General features: G+C 44.9%; 1 long non-coding RNA gene across 1 annotated transcript; it reads left to right on the top strand.

The window, feature by feature from the left end:
- The first annotated feature begins 851 nt into the window (after positions 1 to 851).
- LOC308575616 lies at positions 852 to 8,518 on the top strand. Its single transcript, XR_014002889.1, has 3 exons — positions 852 to 1,705; positions 7,406 to 7,466; positions 8,458 to 8,518. It is a non-coding gene; the product is annotated as an uncharacterized lncRNA (long non-coding RNA).
- Positions 8,519 to 9,911: the final 1,393 nt, after the last annotated feature.

Here is a 9,911-nt window from a genome sequence, read left to right as displayed (position 1 = left end):
ACCCCACGTCCCCAGCTCTCCATCCGGGACACAGCCAAATCCGTTTAATCCAGTTTCATGCCTCTTCTGTGTCAAAAGCTTTTCCCCACCCCTTCCCAGCTCATTGTTCATTCTTCCTCTTCCATCCTCTCTGAAGTTAGGTTTCAGGTTTTATTTATTTATTTATTTAAAGGCTTGAAAGCAAGCGAATATTTTCACCCCCAGCCCCTCAGTCACGCATGTCTGTATTTCAGAATGCACATATGTCAAGCCAAATTAAGACAAGCCAGCCCTAAAGAGAAGATCAGGCAAGATGGCTGGCAGGGTTTGGAAACCCAACAGGCCCCAGGCCTAACTCTATGCCTCACTTCAGTCCGGACAGGCAGAGATCTGCCAACTGTCCCAATGATTTCCCTCCTGGTTTGACATTAATTCTTATAATTTAATGTACTGAACATACTTGAGATGGCAAACAATGGGTTCTTTCCAACGTTATTCGGAGTAAACCTGTTGAAAAGAAAGGATGCAACCAACTCAGTTTCATTCATTTCAGTGAGCCTACCCTGAGTATAATTCAGCTGGATACAACTCAATATGATTGATCTAATATGTTGATTTTGTTGTCTTAATATTTCTGTGGAAGTTCCCACATTTGAGGAAAGGTGGGATAAAAAAAAAAAAGATTTAAATAAATAATTAAACTGATCAGAACAACTTTGTGAAATATTTGTTGAATTGTGAATTCAACTCAGATCCAAACTCTTTAGACATTGGTATAATTTAGAATTGAATATCAGGTTCTGCTTCTCTCTCTCTCTCTCTCTCTCTCTCTCTCTCTCTCTCACACACACACACACACACACACACACACACACAACCTATAAAGTTTTTGCAGCCCTCTGAACTCAACTTTCTGAAACACCTCAAATTTCATTTTTTGAAGAATGATTTGAAACAAGTATGCAAAGCGATGCAAAATCTTAAGTCTCGTTAAGTAACTTGGATGTAATAATTGAGCAAAATCGATCATTCAGAAGCTTGGGGAGGAATGAATTAAGGAGAAGATACATTCATACCATCTTTCTACCAACCAATTGAAGTTGCCAGAATTATTTTGAGAAATGATCCTTTTGCTGAAGTGAAACAAGCCATTTATTTGACTGAAACCGTTTTTGGTCTGAAGCAGACGCTAAAGCTTACAGGATAAAACAGCGCAAAATGCAATAGGTAAGATTTACAAGATGCAGAAACTAAGATTTACTGAAAATGCTAAATGCTCTGAATTCTCTCCACTCTCAGGATCTTAAAAACTGCAGATGCCAGCAAGCCCCATTTCATTTGCTTTCGGCCTCCATGCCCACACGGACCCTTTAACCAGGACTGGGGGGTGGGGAACACCGATTTCTGCCCAGCCTCCACAGACTTGGCACAGAGACCGACTCTGATACCAACCCTTTATCTGAGCCACACTGACTGGGGTTGCCATAGCAACAAACATGACAGAAGGTGACAGAAGGCAGGAGAGATATCAAAAAAGGACATATGAAAGGGAGCTGGGCTGGGCTGGCAAGAGGGGTGTGTGTCTCGGTAACGGAAAGCAATTAGAAGAGAGGAACCACTTTTAATTTCCCTATAATTAAAGGGATAATCAAGGAAAAGTTATCGCATCAGGAGGGGATGCTAAATTTCTTGTGATCTGTTCAGAAATGGCTGGTTCCTTTGTGAGGTAAGAACACTAGAAGAGCTTGCTGCTGGATCAGACCAAGGGGCCGTCTCATCCAGTATCCTTTTCCCCACAAGGTCCGCGAGATTCCCCTGGGAAGCCCACAGGCAGGACCTGAGGGAAACAGCCTTCTCTCACGGATGGCCCCCAGTGACTGGTAATTGGTGGTATATAACCGGACATAGTGGGACGCGGGTGGCGCTGTGGGTTAAACCACAGAGTCTAGGACTTGCCGATCAGAAGGTCGGCGGTTCGAAGCCCCGCGACGGGGTGAGCTCCCATTGCTCGGTCCCTGCTCCTGCCAACCTAGCAGTTCGAAAGCACGTCAAAGTGCAAGTAGATAAATAGGTACCACTCTGGTGGAAAGGTAAACGGCGTTTCCGTGCGCTGCTCTGGTTCGCCAGAAGTGGCTTAGTCATGCCGGCCACATGACCCGGAAGCTGTATGCCGGCTCCCTCGGCCAATAAAGCGAGATGAGCGTCGCAACCCCAGAGTCGGCCACGACTGGACCTAATGGTCAGGGGTCCGTTTACTTTACCTTTAACCGGACATAAGAATTTAAGAAGAGCCTGCTGGATCAGGCCAATGGCCCATCTAGTCCAGCATCCTCTTCTCACAGTGGCCAACCAGATGCCTGTGGGAAACCTGCAAACTGGATCTGAGCCCAAGAGCACCTCTCCCATCTTGTGTCTTCCAGCAACTGGGATTCAGAAGCACTGTCTTCTCTGACCGTGGGGGCAGAGCAAGCTGTCATGCCTAATAGCCGTTGATAGCCATTCATTTCTCCAGTCCTCTTTTAAAGCCATCCAGGTTGGTGGCCATCACTGTCTCTTGTGGGAGCGAGTTCCATAGTTTAACTATGTGCAGCATGAAGAAGTAATTTCATTTATCTGTCCTGAATCTTCCAGCATTCGGCTTCATTGGATTGCCTACAAGTTTTGGTGTTATGGGAGAGGGAGAAAAACCTTTATCTATCCACTTCCTCCATGCCATGCATATTTTTATAAGCTTCTATCTTATGTTCCTTTCCTTTTCCTTTTTTAAAAAATAATCTGTTTATTTGACTTTTATGAATAGAGCTCTCTTTCTCTCTAAAATAAAAATCCCAAATGCTATAAGGTAGTTGATCATTCAAAAGCCCATGGATCACTCGCCTCTGTTCTGTTTATTGTCTCTCTTCGAAGACCTAAATGCTGTTATAAAGAATAAGGACTTACTGACTATTCTTTTAGTGACCACTCGGCTATCCAGAGCTCAAACCTGGGAGAACTTACAAGGACTATCCCTGGACTTAAAATGCCTGGTGATTGGCTAAAACTGAGAAAATAACTCATAACTTAAAAGCAATAAAGGAAACGAAAAGACTGAAAAAATTGTATGCAATAAGGTAGTCATTTATTCAACATCCAAACAAAACTAGTCTTAAAAGATAAACCCTCCAAAGTGTCTTTGCTATCCTGAACAAGATGACTTGAAGTGTCTTCTTCCCTGGGAACAATTGTCTGTGATGCTGTAATGTGTATGTGATGTTATATATTTGTTGTTATACAGTATATAAAAAGCCTATCAAACTAATTTGGGTGAGGGACGCATGCAAACAAAGCAGCCTAGTTTCTTTCTAGATATCACATTATTTCACTTCTTTCCTCTCATATAATTCTTCCTGACTTTAAATATACTGCAGAATCTTTACTTCTTCGCCACATTTTGATCTATTAAATACCTCTTTAAAAAGTACTAAGGTTGAGGGGGGGTGTATCCTCCCTATTATTGAAATAGAAAAATGCCAGGAGGTGGGGTGGAAATTTGGAGGAGGAGTGGGGGTCAGATTAGCATGGTGACAAATTAGCAGCTAGGCCAGGGCCTGTGCATGGGAAGTTAATGACCTTTTGTCTCTACCATCTATAGGCGAGCTCATTTGCAAGTATGCAGTTGGAATAATTTAGGCCCAAGTTCCAATGTGTGGAGTAGCATTCCTTTGGCTCTCTCGCTCCCGTGGCGAGGCTCATGAGAGCTCTAAAGAACTTGCAAAAAGTGAAATGGGCACATCATTGCAGAAGGAAGTCAACTGGAGTTACGGGGGGGGGGGGTCATGGCGGCGTGACAGCTTTGATAGCCAAAATCTCGCAGAGGAATAGAACCAGTGGTAAATGTTAGTGGAGCTAATATTTAGGCCAAAGCCACATTTCTAGTAATCTGCGGTGGCCACCTCCACAGATGTCAAGTACAGTGGTACCTCGGGTTACATACGCTTCAGGTTACAGACTCTGCTAACCTGGAAATAGTGCTTCAGGTTAAGAACTTTGCTTCAGGATGAGAACAGAAAGCGTGCTCAGGCGGCGCGGCAGCAGCAGGAGGCCCCATTAGCTAAAGTGGTGCTTCAGGTTAAGAACAGTTTCAGGTTAAGGACGGACCTCCAGAACGAATTAAGAACTTAACCCGAGGTACCACTGTATACCTCTAAACCCCAGAGGGGCTACAGGATCTGGGGGCAGTTTTGGGAAGGAGCAAGGCAAGCAAGCTTAAAGTTCATCACGATAAGACGGAGGTGCTGTGATTTGGGGATAAATTGGAGGTGCCTCTTTTGCAACAGTGTCCTGCTGCGGTGTTATGTACTAAGCTTGCATCCTAGAACAATAGGCAAGTAGGATCCTAGAATGCAACAACGGATTGGCAGGTGTCCTTCCTCATGGAATCTTAATCAGTGAGAAATAAAGGATGGAAAACCACGTCTATCAGTGTCCAGGAGACCTCTGGAATGCTTTACCTGGCGGCCGTGTGGCAAAGGTTAAGAACGTAAGGAGAACCTGCTGGATCAGGCCAAAAGGGGCACATTGAGTCCAGCTTCCTGATCTCACATTGGCCAACCAGATGCCCATTATGTGAAATCCAGAAGCAGAATTCGAGCACAAGAGCATTCTCCCCTCCTGCGGCTTCCAGAGGCATTATTGCCTCCGACTGTGGAGGCAGAGAATAGTCATTATGGCTAGTAGCCATTGATAGCCTACTCTGCCATGATCATAGAATAGGAGCCGCTTAACCTAGGATTGCCGTATGTCCGGAATTTCCCAGACATTGCTGGGATTTGGCTGTTGGAAACAGTGCCCGGGAGGAAATCGCTTAAATGTGCGGGAAAATTTGGGTGTATGGCAACCCATACGTACGGAGAATTTCCTAAAAAATAGCTCACAAACGTCTCTCTTTTTTTGAGATCTTGCTCAAAGCTTTGGCAAAAAATAAAAAGAAAAAAGCTCAACAACTGTTTGGATCTTGACTTTTCACCCTTCTTAACTACCCATTTAGTAGACCTTGCCTTAGCTTGATGAAGGGTTAAGCCGCTCCAACAGCTGCCAAGGTTGGCAGATCCCACTCCAGCCAAAGGAACCAACAAAATGACCCGTTTCTGTATCCCTTATCCATCTAATCTACAATGTGATGCATCTGGAGGCCATCACACAACGGATCACCATCACTATTGTCACCCCCACATATAACAGAGGCCAAATGCAGCTCCTAGGCCTCTCTATATGGCCCTAGGTCTAGGGTACACTCCCTTATCAGGTGATGCCCTTCTGCCCAGCCATATCCCCCATCAACCATGGTCTACATGTGTGTGTGTGTGTGTGTTTATGTGCCACACCTTCTGGTTCTAGCGTGGTAAACATGGTTGGCTGTCAATAAGTGTCACATCCTTTGCCCTGCCCGTGTCTCCCTCCAGCCCATCCTCCACTGGGATGCGGCCCTTGAGAGATTGTCCATGAGGGAGTGTGGCCTTTGACTGGAAAACTTTCCTTGCCCCTGCTCTGAAGTGCCATCAACATGCATGGCATTTTCATGCCCAGTGAGGACAGGTCCCTGCCCTAAGACATTTACAATCAGAAAGGCAGTGGGGGGGGGGGGGAAGGAGGGAGGCAAGAGAAGAAGGTACAAAAGAAATCTGTTACATTGAAAACTGTACAAGAAGCATGAAGCATTACAGCAGTATCAATAGGACAATAAATAAAATCTGAAAAACTTTCACCCCCCCCAAAAAAACCAGTGAGCATCTCAACAGGCAGAGTTAGAAGTTTCTACAATTATGATCTGAATTTCTTTCTGGATTTTGGAATTCTGAATCCTGTTTCTGATTCTGTTTGCGATACTCTGCAAATCTTCCATGCCCCATTTTTCTTTTCTGAAATATTGTAGAGATCTGTGTATATGCAATGTTTGACTAATATGTGTCTTACACCCTCTTCTATGTTACCAGTGCTCATCTGTGCACACTCATGATAAATTAATTTTATGTTTAAAAAATTTAGAAACTGACATGGAAATTGTACATCTCTACTGGCAACCAATGACTCTGTTATGAGATCAGCATTATATGATCTGATCAGCTGGCTCAAGCCTGATCTCTGGCATCCTAATTTGAACTGACCAGAGCTGGCCTGTCTTCAAGGGCAGCACCACATGAAGAGCATTGCAGTAGTCTAACCTGGATGTGATTGACTGAGACTTCTCCAGGAAGGGGCACTGCTGGACTGACACATAAGATCAAGCTGGGAGAATACATTCTTTGCCACCACTGCCACCTAACCATCCGGAAGCAGGGTTGGATCCAGGAGCGATAGAGAAAAGTCCCCCTCTTCATAGAATTGTAGAAATTGTGAACACACCATGAAGCACAATGTTGGAAGATTCAGGACAGATCATAGTTAAACCACGGGATTAGTTTCCATCAAGACACAGTGATCAACATCAACTAGGACAGCTTTAAAAGAGGATGGCACAAATTTATAAAGGCTATGGCTATCAATGGCCACCAGGCACTGTATGTTCTGTTTCCAGTACTGCATCATCTACACTGATGGTTTAATAGAAATGCTAAGTTATTATTATTGATGTACAGTATTGATCACCTTCTAAACCACTGACTGAAGGCCATTTACTTATAAGATACCGTATTTTTCGCTTTATAACACGCACCAGACCATAACACGCACGTAGCTTTTAGAGGAGGAAAACAAGGAAAAAAATATTCTAAACAAAATAGTGGATATATGATTTTTGTGGTTCATGCTGTGGCCACAGACATGTGATCTGGCAGTGAGTTTGGAGTAGCCCAATGCAAAAATCCTGAGGATCCATGTGGATCCATGCTTTGTAACCACGGAGGAGGAAAGGAAGGGGAACCATGGATCCTCTGCTCACGACTGCAGCAGATCCCCCCTGCCACCCATAGGCATTCGCACCATAACACGCACAGACATTTCCCCTTATTTTCTAGGAAGAAAAAAGTGAGTGTTATGGTGCAAAAAATACGGTAATTAAAAACACAAAAACAACAAAAGCATTTAAAGCAAGACTAAGACCCTCACAAGGCAGACACTCATGGTAAAGACCCATTTAACCAACTGGGAAAGCCTGACAGAACAAAAATGTGATTGCGGGAAGTGCAGGTAGTGGATGCCTGTCGTATCTCCACAGGACTGCCATTCCACAGAAGAAGGGCAGCCACTCTAAAAGCCCTGCTCTGAGATACTATGGAACAGGCTTCTGAGATCACAAAAACACACTGTGGTTAAGATTCAGTCCCTCTGTATCTTCCAAAGGAAGTGTTTATATGATAAACATGCTAACTAGTGGACACGTGTATGTAATTTCTACTCCTTTGTTGTTATCACATTATTATTACATTTTATCCTCTCTCTTTTCTCCAAGGAGCTCAAGGTGGCTCACATGTCTCTTCTCGTCCTTTCAATCCTCACAACCACCCTGTGAGGTAGGTGAGGCTGAAAAATGTGGCTGGTCCAACGTCACCCGGTGAGCTTCGTAACTGAGTGGGGATTTGAACCCTGGTCTCCCAGGTCCTAGTCTGACTCTAACCACTGCTCCACCACTGGCTCACTAGTCAGAAATCTGGGGCATGTTTCCTCAAAATTTCACTTCAAAAACTTAGCTTTCCATTTCTAAGGCCCCTTTGCTGATGCCATGGTTCCTTCACAGGAGTTAAGCAGGGGATTCATGCTAATCAGGCCCCGCCAAGATTGTTTCCACCTCAGCCATCAACAACAACAACAGCAAAGGACCAGACAATGCAAAGGCCCCCCCCCTTTACAGTCTTTAATGGTCCTCCTCATCATATTAGGCTCTGGGAAGGCTCGCTTTGAGGTAGACACCCGGCCTCACACCAGACGAACTGCCAATCTGGCCAGGATTCTCAAAGGCATGATTGTTTGAGGACAAAAACAAAGGGGAGCGGGCAGGGGGCTTAGGGAAGTGGATGGTGGGGCGGAGTGGTTGGTGGTGAGCTATTGGGGGGGGGTGTTGGTGGAGGCCGACAAGCCACCTTAACATTCTGATGGGGAACGTGCAGGCTGGACTATAGAGTCTAGACGTCCATTCATGGAGCCGGTCTCAGTTGCTCTATTGTCTTAATTAACCATTTGAAGCTGTAATGGAATGAGACAAAAAATAAAAAAGCTTCAACACCCCCTTCCCCTGATTTCTCATGCCTGCTCATGTGGAAAAGCATGCACCCGAGTCAAGTACCTTGATTAATTAAAGAGAGAGAGAGAGAGCCCCCCCACTCCATTGGACCCCCTCCCCTAATATCTACACACCCCAGGAACCTTTGGTGAGTTTCCTGAGAAAACGAACCAGATTGAACAGCGAATGTGGGATGGCAGATAGTGTATTAATTTTTTTTAATGGGCATTATCACAATGCAAATTCTGTTCTAATGCCTCTTTCTTTCATTGAATTTCTGCCAGACTTTTAAGAAGAGCAAATTAGCAAGAGAGCTGAACTTTTGGAATTCTGCATAGTTTAGGTATATGTATATGTGATCTCCTTCAAAGTAAGGACTGTAGCAAAGTGGCGGAATTCTGCTTTGGATGCAGAATGTCCTGGGATTGATTCCCAGCATCTCCCAGTAGGGCTGGGAGAGATTTTTGCCTGAAACCCTGGAAAGTCACTGTCAGTCAGTGTTGGCAATTCTGAGCTAGATGGACCGGGGGTCTGACTCAATGTATGTAACTTCCTATGCTCCTAAGACAAGAATAATTCCTTCTGGCTGTGGCTGAGATCTTTGGCCACCTGATCCAAAACAGGACTGCTTTATCAAATTGCTGAGAATCAGACTGTCATTCACACAGTGGCCTCTTCCCCTACAAGCTGCTTTTGAAAATTGGCGGAATTCAAAACCATTGCCTATCCTAACCTGCTACCTTCCAGATATTTTGGGTTACACCTCCCAACAGTCCCAACCACCATAGTTGTGTGATGGGAGTCATCATCCCAAATAGCCCTGCTGGCCAGTGGGAGTGGCTGTCTGAAACATCTGGAGCAGGGGTCAGCACACTTTTTCAGCAGAGGGCCGGTCCCCTGTCCCTCAGACCTTGTGGGGGGCCAGACTATATTTTTTAAAAAATAATGAACGAATTCCTATGCCCCACAAATAACCCAGAGATGCATTTTAAATAAAGGGACACATTCTACTCATGTAAAAACACGCTGATTCCCGGACCATTTGCGGGCCAGATTTAGAAGGTGATTGGGCCGGATTCGGCCCCCAGGCCTTAGTTTGCCTACCCATGATCTGGAGGGTACTGTGTTGAGAAAGACTGATCCATGGGAACTTTCTCTATTTTTGATCATAGCTATTAAAGTGACGTCAACCATGGCTCATTCTAGATACAGCTAAGCACTTTGGCACCACCTGATAAACCTTTGCCTCGTCTGAGCTCGGGGACATCACCATAGCCATCTTCACATACCTGAAGGGCTGTCACATGGGAGATGGAGCAAGCTTGTTTTCTGCTGCTCCAGGAGCAGGACCTGAACTAATGGATTCAAATGACAAGAAAGGAGGTTCCAACCAAGCATTAGGGACAATTTTCTGTCGGTAGGAGCTGTTTGACGGTGGAGTGGACTCTCTTGGAATGTGATAGACTCTTCTTTGTTTGAGGTTTTTTAACAGCGTTTGGATGGCCATCTGTCAGGGATTCTTTAGCTGTGATTTGTGCATTCTAGTGGGTTGGACTAGATGACCTCGGGGTTCCTTTCGACTCTGCAGTTCTACAGTTCTCTGATATCTTGTGACACTGAGTCCCACAAGTCAATGATGTGTTCAGTGAAGGAGGCACATCTTTTCACCTGTCCTGAATAGATCACCACTCAATTTCAATGGACAGCTCCAATTTCTGGTGATGTGAAGAAGGGAGAG

Source organism: Podarcis bocagei (assembly GCF_964188305.1).
Source record: "Podarcis bocagei genome assembly, chromosome: 16".
NCBI lineage: Eukaryota > Metazoa > Chordata > Lepidosauria > Squamata > Lacertidae > Podarcis > Podarcis bocagei.
Note: the sequence above shows the minus strand (reverse complement) of the source record. Positions and strands in the feature narration are given on the sequence as shown.